Here is a 13,858-nt window from a genome sequence, read left to right as displayed (position 1 = left end):
TCATTAATGATATGTCATTAAAATGAGGAGCTAAAACCAAAACCAAAACAGGCTTTAGTATTGCCAATATCCTCTAAGGCATATTTATTGTATGAGAATAAAATCTCAGATTGACTGTGGTGTTCTTTTTAAGTTAATGTTTATCAACAATCAGTTTAGGGCCCTCCCCCAGCCCTGAAAAGCTCGGGCTGTCCCGAGGGGGAGCCTTGGCCACTGGCAGTTTGGTCGATTAGTGAGGGAACTAGGAGAAAAGCAAATGGCAAACAAGGAGAAAAGCAAACGGCCTTCTCTGCTCAGCCCCAGAGTGTGCCTGCTTCCCTGCTGGGGCTTTTAAGAATCTCGAGGCAATCTTGCAAGCTGCATTTAAACTGGCCAAAGACAACTATATAATGTAACAGAAAAGGTCAGAAAACATTAAGCAGTAGAAGTGTGGAGCATATTAAGCAAGATGACTGTCTCTGGAAGCAGTTGTGGAAACCCAGATGTATCTAATGACTAAGGATCTTTGGAGAAAACTAAAGGAGTATCATGATAAAGAAGTACAAGGTTTACAAGTAAAAGTAACCAAACCGAAAAAGGAATGAATTTTAGATGCACAAAGACTAGAAGAATTCTTCACCAAAAATCAGCAGCTGAGAGAGCAACAGAAAGTCCTTCATGAAACCATTAAGGTTTTAGAAGATCAATTAAGAGCAGGATTATGTGATTGCTGTGCAGTAACTGAAGAACATAAGCGGAAGAAACAACAAGAGTTTGAAAATATTCGACAGCAGAATCTTAAAGTTATCACAGAGCTTATTAATGAAAAGAATACCTACAGGAAGAAAATAAAATGTTTTCTGAATAGCTGCAGCAGAAAATTGAGAATGATCAACCACATCAAGCAACTGATCTTGAATCTGAGGAAGATATTATTCCAGATTCACCAATAACAACGTTTCCATTTTCTGGTGCTAACCGGCTACAAAGAAAGGAGAACCTCCACATCCAACACGTAGAACAAACACATACTAAACTGGAGCATTCTGCGTGTGCACATGAATTGAAAAAAGTACCAAAGTCTTCAACTCATCCACAACATAAACCTAATGAAAGTGAAATTCTAGTGACCATCACTTGTGATCAGAGTCAAGCTCCAATGGCTAAAACATATGGAAAAAGCAGTTATTCTCCTGATTATTTAGCTACAGTTGTTGCTGAAACAGTTGGACTTAGTGTTCAAGATGAATCTGAATCTTGAGGCCCTAGGAACCCTCTTGGTGATGAGCTCTACCACTGCCTGGAATGAGATCACCAAAAAAAAAAAAAAAAAAAGACATTTTGAGGAATCTAGAAGAAATGGTGAAGATAGTTTAACATTTTCAGATTCTAATTCAAAGACCCCTCCTCAAGAAGAATTGACCACTCAGGTATCATCTCCTGTACTTGGAGCTACCTCTAATGTGAAAAGTAGTTTAAGTTTGAATACAAGTTTTTTTCCCTTCTCTTTTAGAGACTGGGGAAAAAAACAAAAACAAAAACAAAACAAAACAAGACAAAAATCTGAAAACAGTGCCTTTCAGCAACACTTCTAATTATAGATTAGAGAAACCTAGATCAAAATCTGAAGATGGTGCTCTTTTCACACATCATAATCTTGGAGCTGAAGTGAACAAGATCACTAACCAGTCGTCTTCTAATAAGCAGATGCTTATAAATAGAAAGACAAGTGAACCCCTAAGTGAACAGGATAGTATTGATCACACTAAAGATACTGTTACTGATAAAGATAAACATGTAGTACCCCTGAAATCATTGGGAGGCAGAACCAAAAGGAAGAAGATTGAGGAAGAAAGTGAAGATGAAATAAGCTGCCCCAAAACCTCCTTTGATAAAGAAAATTCTTTTCCTTTTGCAGTGGATAGTTGTTCTTCCATGAATGGAGACTATGTGATGGATAAACCTCTGGATCTGTCTGATTGATTTTCAGCTATTCAGTGTCAAGAGAAAAGCCAAGGAAGTGAGAACTCTAAACTCAGATTTAAGCAAGTGACTATGAAGTTTTGAAGCCCATTCCAAAGGGCTCTTCCTCAAGCCATAAGGCCTTGAGTGGGAGCTGTGGGTTAAACCAAAAGAGTCCTGTTTACAGGAGTCTCTTTTCCAATCCTTGAGTAAATCTCCAGATAATAAAACACTGTTACAAATAAAGGAAGAAAATCCTATCTTTAGAATCCCTCTGCATCCACGTGAAAGTTTAGAGACAGAGAATCTTTTTGATGACATGAAGGGTGCTGGTTCTCATGAGCCTATAAAAATAAAAATCAGGTCAATCCGTGGAGCATGTGAATTTGAACCATTTCTTCTGTTAAATCCATTAACAGAATTGCTAAAATAAAGTCTCCACAAAACAACCAAGATGTATCCTTTGAAAATATCCAGTGGAGTATAGATCCAAGAGCAGACCTTTCTCAGTATAAAATGGATATTACTGTAGTAGATATAAAGTATGGCAGTCAGTCAAGATTAGCAGGAGGAGAGACAGTGGACCTGGACTGTACCTTGGTTAGTGAAACTATGCTTTTAAAAATGAAGAAGCAAGAGCAGAAGGGAGAAAAAAGTGCAAATGGAGAAAGAAAAATGTATGATAGCTTGGAAGATATGTTTGATCGGACTACACATGAAAAATATGAATCCTGTTTGGTGGATAGCTTCCCCCAAGTAGCAGATGAAGAGAAGGTGTTGTCAGCTACTACAAAAAGATAAAAAACACTCATAGTGATAAACAAGATAAGGTCAAACAGAAAGCATTTGTGGAGCCATATTTTAAAGATGATGAAAGAGAAACTAGCTTACAAAATTTTCCTCACATTGAGGTGGTTCGGAAAAAAGAAGAGAGAAGAAAATTGCTTGGACACACATGTAAGGAATGTGAAATTTTATTATGCAGATTTTCCAGCAGAAGAAAGGGGAAAGAAGTTGGCTTCCTGCTGGACACCAATTTTGCTACATTCCACCCAACACACCAGAGAATTTCTGGGAAGTTGGTTTTCCTTCCTCTCAGACTTGCATGGAAAGAGGTTACATTAAAGAAGATCTTGATTCTTGTCCTCATCCCAAAAGATGGCAGCCTTACAGTGCAATATTTTCTCCCAAAGGCAAAGAGCAGAAGACATAAATGTTGAAGCAAAAAGAGAAAAGAGGACAATTTTCTTTTTAGTTATTTATAGTTAAAGTTGGTATTAAACACTGATTTTTTTGGTTTTCTGTAAACTGATTTACAAATCATTTTTCTACTGAAAATGTTTTTAAATGGTATTTACCCATCACACAGATGACTACTTAAAAATGTGAATAAGTTTATGTTGTATTTTCTTGCTTTTGCACCTTTAAAATAATAAGGTGCTTTCATTTTACACTCTGAGTTAAGAGTTGTTTATTACTTTATTTGGTAATACCTAATTACCATTTTGAAAATATGAAAAAAAAACAACAATCAATTTAAAGGAAGACAGGACGTCAGCAATATGGCAAAGTGAAGAAAAACCTTTCTCTATCCCCTTCAAACTACAACTAGTAAAATATACACAACTCAACAAAGGTGTTTCTTCTCAATACAGCAGGAAGCTGGAGAATTCCACACATCTGTACATATAAAAGTGGGTGGACTGGAACACATAGAAGAGGCAGAGCTTGGGAAATAGCAGAATTGGTGCCTGCAACCCTGGCCCTCTGACTGCAGTAGCTGAGTCCACAGCTTCAGAGAAGCCAGTAGCAACAGGGAAGGTGGCACACAGGACCCCGGCCTCCTTACAGCAGTAGTGCCCGTGGCCAAAGTTAACTGAGTAGCCATGGCAGTGTGGACTGGTACACTGTCTCTCCAGTCACTGTGGTGCCCACAACCCCAGCCCCCATCTTACTCATCTGCAGTGCAGAACCAGCAAACCTTATGATACCAGACAGTATAGAAGCACCTGCGTGACCCCAGGTCCCCTCCTACTGTCCCTCTTTCTCCATGGTGGCAGATCCTGTGACTCAGGGGATGTTGGATGCAAGGGAAGAGCCCGCCATCCCACTGATGACAGCAACACTGGCAGAAACAAGGCAACAACAACCCCGGAGGCACAAAAAGCTATAAGGAAAGCAGGGATCCCCATCTGTTACAGAGGCGGTGGAGGCTGGAAAGCACCAACTCTCAAATATAACCAGAGGCAGCTCAGGTAAGAGAAAGCAAACACTTGTGTTTTAGTGCCACCTACCAGAAAACAAGACTCTAACTTCTAACCTGTCATTTAATTTCAAATGCACCAGCAAGGAAATTCATCAGGCACTATGAAGAGCCACAGTAACACTATACCACAGAAAGAAAATGACAATTCTCCAAAAGCCAAACATAAAGTCATGGAATATTGCAATCTAACTGATAGAGAATTCAAAATAGGTGTTCTGAAGAAACTCAATGAGCTATAAGAAAACTCAGAAAGTCAGTTTAATGAGATCAGAAATAAAATTAATGAACAGAAGGAATGCTTTACTAAAGATATTGGAACTCTAAAAACGAACCAAAGAGAAATTTTGGAGCTAAAAAACTCAATAAATGAAGTGAAGAATGCATAAGAAAGCATTGGAGATAGGGCAGACCATATGGAAGAGAAAATTAGCAAACTCAAAGATAAAAATCTGGTAATGATACAAATAGAAGATGAAAGGGAAGTAAGATATAAAAAAATAAAGAAATTTTACAAGAGTTATCCAACTCTTTTTGGAAGGGTATATTAGGGTAATGAGTATCTCAGAAAGAGAAAAGCAGTAAAAGTGTGAGAGAGGTTACCTAAAGAAATAATAGCTGAGAACGTCCCAAACCTGGAGAAGGAACTAGATATATGAGTCCATGAAACTAAGAGAACATCTAAATACCTCAATACAAAAAACCTTCTCCAAAACAAATATACATTAAAATTGTCACACGTAAATGACAAAGAAAGAATTTTAAAGGCAGCCAAGGAAAAGAGAATGGTAATCTACAAAGGAACTCTCATTAGGCAATCAGCAGATTTCTCAGCAGAAACCCTACAGTCCAGATGTAGAATGACATTCTCAAAATATTGAAAGATAAAAACAGTTTACCAAGAATACTCTATCTAGAAAAGTTATCATTCTGATATGAAGTATAAATAATTTCCCAGACAAACAAAAGCTGAGGGAGGTCATCAACACTAGACCTGCCTTGCAAGAGATGTTGAAAGGAACTCTTCCATCAGATTTCACTCATATGTGAAATATAAAAAACTAAAAAAGGAACAAAGAAAGATAAATTAATTAACAAACCAAACCAAACCAAAGCAAAACAAACACATAGATACAGAGAACAGAGTAGTGGTTACCAGAGGGGGAGGGGGGAAGGGGAGGGCAAAACGAGTAAAGGAGATCAACTGTATGGTGACAGATGGAAACTAAATTTTTGGTAATGAGCAAGTTGTAGTGTATACAGGAGAAAAAATATAATGTACACATTAAACTTATATAATGTTATAAATCAACGTTGCCTCAATAAAATACATTTAAAAAATACTAATGATATAAGGTAACAAAATATTATCAAATTTTGTATTGGTTCAATTGATTGTCTTAAATTAGAATTCTTATCCAGGTGAATTCACAAGAAAGAGAAACATGAAATGCTATTTTTCAGTTCCCTGTTATCCAACACTATCTGAAAACAGTGCATTAATTAAGGTTGTGGTATCTGCTATAATAAATTAATACCTACATTTCTGTGGCTTAATACAATTGAATTTTTTTTCTAAATCTGGGAATAGACCAATATTGGCTTTCTTGCTCAAGGACTGAGAGAGTTTGATTTAGGAAGTCATGAATGCACCAAAGCTGCCCAGGAAAGAGATATGCAACCATCTGAAGGAAAGAAAACAGAAGAGGGATTTGAGTGGTATTCACAGGGCAAGATGGAAGTGGCCCACTGCATCTCTTCTTAAATGTCATGGGCTAGGATGCAATCACAGGACCAAAACTAAATACAAACTTGGAGGAAAAACAAGTCCAGGAGGAAGAAAACCGCACATTTTGTTAAGCAGCTGGCATTCTCTCCCCAAATCTCTAATTACACATATTTTATTTATTTTTATTTGTACCTATATAGCAAATTGAAAAGTAGATTTTATGATTCAAACTTTTTTCTGTTAAAAATGAGAATAATCAACAAAAGATAGCCTTTTTTAGGGTTTAAGAGTATTAGAAAAATATACATTTAAAATATTGCTGACATATTGTCACAAACTTACATTTTTCCAAAAAATTGCTATATTTCTTAAAGATGACTACATTTAGTTATATTGAGTATTTTATTTTGTTTCATTTTATTTTGTGAAATGCGATTTGAGATTACTTGCTTCCGAATCAATCATTTTAATTATATGTATTTTAACTAAATATGGGTGTAATTGTGAATGCAATTGTTTCCAAAAGCCTATTTTGTGTTAAAAGTAATAAAGAGAAAAATAGAACCAAGAGCATTTGAATAAAAGGTGACAAAGTCTAAAATGAATAAAATTTAAAAGAAGATTTGATATTCAAGGACTCCAGAGAAAGATTTGATTAACAGAATAATGAGGACCAAAGCTTCCCACCACTCTAATAAACAGGTGGAACACTCTCTTGAAGCTGCAGCAGGCATAAGGGTTTGAATAATCCTCATACATGAGTCAGAGCAGAAAAATAAAGAATCAAAGAGAAGAAACACTTTTTCTAAGCACCTAAATGAATTTCTTAAGAGTTTTCAATTTTTCTTTGGAGCAGAGTTAGAAGAGAAAAGAAAAGATTTTGCAGGTTGTTGTATATAAAGTGGTGCAAGTTAAAATTTGCCGAGAAATTATGGCAACACATAGCTATAGGGAGCTAAGGAATCTGAAAAAAAATAGTTATTTCCTAATAAGGACATATGTGAAATCATTGTAAGATCAAGAAAACTTCTTCCCCAAGGGGGATATAAATGAGCTGATTATCAGAATAATGTCATTCCCCACTTAAAAAAAGTGTTATGAACTGTGTCAAGCTGTTATATACCTGACTTTACTCTTGGGAAGTATTCTAAGCTATTTGCATCCATGTACTATTTAATTGGTTTTCGCATATATGTTGGCTATCAGTTTTAAGTAAAACAAAAGTTAAACGAAAGATAAATTCTCATGTTTAATACTTTTAAAAAGCTAACTTAAAATAAGCAATATTAGTACATTTTTGAGCAAATGGCATCCTCCTGGGAGGAGTCCCACTTCGTGGAGGACGGCAAAGAGCATAATAACGCCTGTCACCAGGGGCAGCAGGCCCCACGATGTCAGCTGCCGCCTGGTTTTCAGGTGTTAGAATGCCCAAGAAGAACACAACAACCCAACTTTGTCCACACACTGGATGGAATAAGGCTTTCCTCATTGAGAAGAGGTGGACTAAGATCAGCTTCAATAGCGAGGGACAGTCCCCAAGGCCAAGTGGTCTCCCTCCTCACCACCCCATGCAGCTGAAACAGGGAGAGATGGTGGTGTGCATCACCCCATGCTGCAGGTGTAGGACCCCATTTGTTCTCTTCCAAGAAGAGATAGAGCAGCGGTCTTGGCCAGGTGCTATATGATGCACACTCTTAAGCAGAACAAAGTACACATCAAATCCAGAGTGGGGGAAGATATTGCCAAATAAGGTGATATGATCAGCATAGGCTCCCAGGTCTCCTTATCTCCATGAAGAAAATGTTGTAGGTCCAGGGGTCAACAGGCTGCATGTGATTGCCCTTCTCAACATCCACCCCTCCAGTCCTTGCTCTGCCACTTAAAATAACAGATAAAGCACATCAGATCTGGCAAGGATGATACTGCTTGTAACAATATTAATCGACATACGGGGTAGCTTAAATTGAAAGTCCTATTTTATATTCAGCCAGTTGATTTGTTTTCTTGCACTTTATTTCTAGTAAATTAAGAAATACTAATTTAGGTTGTTAAGTCTGGCAATTCATAGCTTGCTCAAATAATGCTCTATAATTTTAACAAAGTATGGAGTGATTTCTCACTGAATAACCCTTTCATCTCTCTGTCAGTCAATATATAGTACACAAAAGCTGTAATATGGAGAGATAGAAGAAAATGGATTCGAAATCTATACTCTGATGCATTTAGCATGCTAAAGTATTTCTTAAAGTTCATTGAATTATTTGTGTATGATCTAAAAATATAAATATTAATAAATGATGATTCTCATAGTCAATAATTGAAGAAAAATATTGCTATTGGCTGAAAGTGTTTCCCCAAAATTCATATGTTGAAAACTTAATGCTGAAGTTGATGGTATTAGGAAATGGGGCCTTTCAGAGGTGGTTAAGTCATGAATGGGATTCATACCCTAATAAAAGAGACCCCAGAGAGATTACTCATCCCGTCTACCATGTGAGGACATAGCAAGAAGTTATCAGTCTGCAACCTAGAAGAGGGCCCTCACCAGCAGTGTGGGCACCCAGATCTCAGACTTCCAGTCTCCAGAACTGTGAGAAATAAATTTCTATTGTTTATAAACCATACAATCTGTGATATTTTTTTAGAGCAGCCCAAGCAAACTAAGACAAACCCCAGTTGGTGGGAATCTGTGATTAAGCAGATTTCACCAGAATTACTTCAGTATTCTTACACAATCTTTCTGATAATGCATTATAAACAGAAAAGAATTATTAGCAAACCTGGCCCCTTCAGGTCTGAAACTAACAAACAAACAAAAAAAGGGGGAAAATCTAAAAAATATAATGTCCTTTTAATTTAAATATTTGATATCTTTGCACACAAAAATACATGAGTCTACTGTTCAATGGTAATACAATCTTAGAAATGCCTCTCTCCCTGGTGGATGGAGGCTAACTTCAGAGATCTTCCATAGTTTACAAACAAGAGTCTTAAGAAACAACTCAGTCTTTTTTATAGAAAAGAGAGGAATTATTTCCATCTATTTTATTACTTTCTCCAAGGCTGAATGTGTGGTTCTTTCTTGAAACACAATTCCAACTTTCTCTTGCTCTGTTAGAGACTTACTGTGACAAAGTTTCTCCCTAAATTATGAAGATGAAACATAGGTATCAAAACTAGCAAGTAGAAAGAACTCACAAACCACAGAGCTTAAGCAGTGGAGTTACAAATGATGTACATCTGCTCTCAGTGCTTCAAATCAAGGTGAGGATGTGATGAACTGACACATTATTGTGTTACCGAATGCAGGCTTAGCTGCTCCCTACTCAAAAGCCAATATTCAAGAGACAAGTGTTGGTTGGAAAAGGAAAGGTTGTTTTATTAGAGAGGCTGGCAACCCTGGGGAGAAGGCAGACTCATGTCCAATAACCAACTCCCAAGATTCTGCTCAGCCATGATAGTTTTTTTTTTTCTTTTTTAAATTAATTAATTAATTTATTTTTGGCTGTGTTGGGTCTTTGTTCCTGTGCGAGGGCTTTCTCTAGTTGTGGCGAGCTGGGGCCACTCTTCATTGCGGTGCGCGGGCCTTCCACTATCGCGGCCTCTCTTGTTGCTGAGCACAGGCTCCAGACGCGCGGGCTCAGTAGTCGTGGCTCACGGGCCCAGTTGCTCCGCGGTATGTGGGATCCTCCCAGACCAGGGATCGAACCCGTGTCCACTGCATTGGCAGGCAGATTCTCAACCACTGCGCCACCAGGGAAGCCCGCCATGATAGTTTTTAAAGGGAAAAAGCGGGAAGAATCTCAGTGCATCATCTAGGCAGGAGGTGAGGTTGTGTCATTTTCCATTGTGTGCAGACTGGCTGACTCCTCCTGATTTTTCTTGAAATGTTATCTTTCCCACTGGTCTAGCCTGCAGAAATGTTAAGGGGGAAGCTGGGAGTAGAGAGCTAGTCATTCTTCAACTACTTATTCTTTATTCTTACTTCTTTTGATCTAGGGAAAGAAGCAAAAGGTTAGGCAAGGCATTGTGTGCATCCAGTGGAGCGTAAGTCAGGAGTTAGGTTAAATATTGCCTAGTGATTTCATTTTATAATTAAGTTTTTAAGTTTTGAGGGGAAGAGAAAACAGGCAAACAAGAAAGGGGAAAAAGAGCTGCTTACAGTTGTTCACAGAAAAAAGACTGATTGTAATGTGGACTCTCTTTGAAAAACTACAGTATTTCAGTGGGTGGCAAATACTGGAATTGTAACAGGTACACCCTAAATATGAAGTGGCCAATCTCAGCTCCTAATTATGGGAAAATTCTCAGCATCATCTCATTTATCTAGCTATGCCATTTGAACAAGCTACTTTAAATTATACAAATTGTCTTCACTGACTTTATTTGACTTGAAAATTTTTAAAAATTCATTCCACATTTCATTCATATGTCTATTTCTCCTACATATCCAATATATTATGGAGAAAGTATCTTATAACTGTTGTCCAGTTTTCCCACTGAAAATGGCAAAGGCTGTAGTTGATCATATGCACTATAGAACTATTTTTATTACTTAATTTTTCACTGATTGAAATCAACAGATGGGAGAAGCCTAAGAAAGCTAGAGCAGCAACTTCAACTCTTATTGACCCCCAACTCATACCTTAAATACCCACAAGAAACCACCTTCAGATACCCACCAGAGCATCCCTGCTCCAAGAAGGCATTCACACTGCTGTGCAATTCTGGCAAGACCAAACACCCCACAGAAGCCATCACAAAACCGCATGCTCAAGCTACCACATCCACTAAACTAATGACTAGGAGAAGCCAGGAAACTGAACACCACCAGCCATCACTTGCAACAGAGTTAAAGAGGGTAGGGCTATTAATGGAGATGGTGCACCTGGCGAACTGGTTTTCAATTCACCAGCAATATCAACACTCAGGAATCTGGGGTTTCCTCTGATTATTTGCAGCATGGTAGGCAAGTAGCCATGTAGGCATACTTCCCCCAAAAGACAGGAAGGTCAAGGAAGGTATATCAAAACACTGTGAAACTGCAAAACAAAGCTTTTAAAGGAGTTGAAAGGTTTTTCACCCCTGTCAAGTGGTGATAAGTAGTGGGTCCCTGTTTTGGAGACTTGTGGGCCAGGTTCTCTAGACATAAGAATTACAATATATCTTATGTTTAGAAGGGCTTTCTTCACAACTAATTTCTTGTATCATTTACTCAAATTAAAGAAATATATAATCCTTACATGTATAAATCTGTGCCTGAAAGCAAAGTCTGTAAAAAGAACTTGGGAATAGCTAGATTACTTGGAGGTGATCTGAGGAAGCAGAAATAGAAGTAAGGGTTATCTGGTGGCGCAGTGGTTGAGAATCTGCCTGCCAATGCAGGGGACACGGGTTCGAGCCCTGGTCTAGGAAGATCCCACATGCCGCGGAGCAACTAGGCCCGTGAGCCACAGCTACTGAGCCTGCGCGTCTGGAGCTTGTGCTCCGCAACAAGAGAGGCCGCGATAGTGAGAGGCCCGCCCGCGCACCGCGATGAAGAGTGACCCCCGCTTGCCGCAACTAGAGAAAGCCCTTGCACAGAAACGAAGACCCAACACAGCCAAAAAATAAATTAATTAATTAATTAATAATAAAAATAAAGGAGTTCCTTAAATAAAAAAAAAAGACTAGTTGGGTAAACTAGCAGTTAAATGGCAGGCAGCTTCAGAGAATCTTCACAAGTTGAAAAGTTCAATATAGTAAAAATCTCAAAAAAAAAGAAGTAAGGGTTATGAGACAGTGAAAATGGAACAGCCATAGAAAGATGTTTTGCTCGTGAAGTTACTGCCGTAGGCTAGGGCTCAACTCACCTGAGCCCTCTGAGCCTAGAGCCTGAAGGATCAGAGGCTTTGTCATTCATTTCGCCATCACTTCTCATCTCCTACTGGTGGAAAGTTGTTGCTGGAGGTGTTAATGGCCCCACACATCAGACACATCAGAGAAAGCTCTAAGGAAGAAAAGCAGAAAGATTAATGAAAGATATCTGAGGTTAGATTCTGTTTCCATACACAAGACCGTCCATCATAGTTATTGTTGGTGTCAGAGGTGAGCTGAGGAAAGATGGCATAGGGAGCAAAAATTGACTGCTCCACTCACTACCTTTCCATTAATCGCTGTCATCCTTTTGCAACTATGCACATACCAGGTATACTGAAAATTATGGATGTGTGTGTTTATTAGTTATTTATACTGTTTTTACTTTTAAGAAGACTAATTTTGTTTCAGTTATTTCCAATAAATTATACCACAAGCTCTCTCACTTCATATTTAATATCTTCCCAAGTCCAGAACACTATTTCCCGATGACAAATCAATTTAGTATCTAGCAATTGTCCTCTTTTCTATCTCTACTTCTGTCATTATTATTACTCTTGTAATAGTTTTATCTCTGCTATGGTATACACTTTGTGAATAATAAAGAAAATTGTACCAAGTCCAACATGTTAATTTCAGAAATCCTTCACTCAGGTGGCATGATTTACATCACCAGCTCATGTCCTGTAATTAATCCATTTCAGTAATTATTTAAGATATTGATTCATCCAATCCATTAACCCCATCATTATTTCTTGGTCCATCACCCTGTTTATATACTCAAATTTTTTATGGTCTATTCTAATTGTTCACTTGATTTCACTTTTAAATATCCCCATTTGCCACACTTAGTTCTTTCCTTTTTATACTCACCTAGTGATAATAAATCTAAATTAAGCCCCCAAACACCCACATCCTGTCTTCCTGAACCTAAGGAATTAAATGTTGATTTGGGGGAATAACATAGTAGTCCTGATATTTCTCCTTTTATAATCAGGATGCTGAACCTTAGCTTATGTTTTTCATTTTAATTTAGCTCGCCCATTTTCCTGATTAAATATTTTATCTTTTTCTTTTCTCTGAAAACCTCTAACAGACTCTCCTCTTCCCTGTAATCTCAGCTGATGTCCTTACGTTTTATGTTAGAGAAAACATAGAATAAATTAAGTGAACACTCACTCAGCTTCTGAGGACCAATGTATAAACCACCCTATGTCTGTATTCTTATTTCCTAGTTTCCTTCATATGACTGGGAGACATATCCCTGTCCCTTTCAAATAAAAAATCAATACATTAGTGTCCGGATTCCAACTGCTCTTCCCTTATTTTTCTTGCATTATTAATTTCTCTCTCGCACATAAATCATTTTCAGCAATATTCAAGGTGTTCTAAAATGTCCCTTCTTGGAGGAAAGAAAAAAAATTAAATCCAATAGTTTCCCTTGATACTATGCCTGCTTCTATTTCTTGTTTTCTTTCTCTTTTATCATTGACAGAAATATCATTCAAAAAGTATTCTTTAATTATTGATTTCTTTATTTAACTTTTACTGATTTTAACATTCAATATGTAGGTTCTTCTCCTCCTATGAAACACTTCTCTCAAGGTCAACAAAAGCTTGAATGTTGTAGGTCCATTGGTTAAAAGATACATTACTAATTATAGTCAAATAACTATAAAATAGAATTTAAAGTTAATCAACATTTTAAACGCCAAGCTTTAACTGCAACATTGCTAGGATAAATTATTATTTTGAGGAACAAAAATTATATAAATATTAAAATTCAAAATTTATATAAATGTATATATTTTTTTAAAACATTAAATCCAAATACATTTTGGTAAAAAAGCATATTGCATTATTCCACTGACTCATCATGAAGTCATAGGAAATTTATATTATTAAAAATTCTGATTTGACATCATAATGCAAATTATCAAAAATACAATAATGTTAACTATTATCTTAAAATTAAAATGATAGTCATTTTCTTGTCTGTTTGTTTTGTTTTGTTTCTAAATTTTTTTAGTAGCTATATACTCCCCAAATACTGAATACACTTCTCAGTT

The 13,858-nt window shown here is 37.1% G+C and overlaps 1 pseudogene; it reads left to right on the top strand.

Annotated features, from left to right (window-relative positions):
* The first annotated feature begins 448 nt into the window (after positions 1–448).
* Positions 449–3,154, top strand: LOC137752028 (DNA endonuclease RBBP8-like; annotated as a pseudogene).
* The last annotated feature ends 10,704 nt before the right edge of the window (positions 3,155–13,858 follow it).

This window comes from Eschrichtius robustus, chromosome 18 (genome assembly GCF_028021215.1).
Source record: "Eschrichtius robustus isolate mEscRob2 chromosome 18, mEscRob2.pri, whole genome shotgun sequence".
In the NCBI taxonomy this organism is placed as follows: Eukaryota; Metazoa; Chordata; class Mammalia; order Artiodactyla; family Eschrichtiidae; genus Eschrichtius; species Eschrichtius robustus.
Note: the sequence above shows the minus strand (reverse complement) of the source record. Positions and strands in the feature narration are given on the sequence as shown.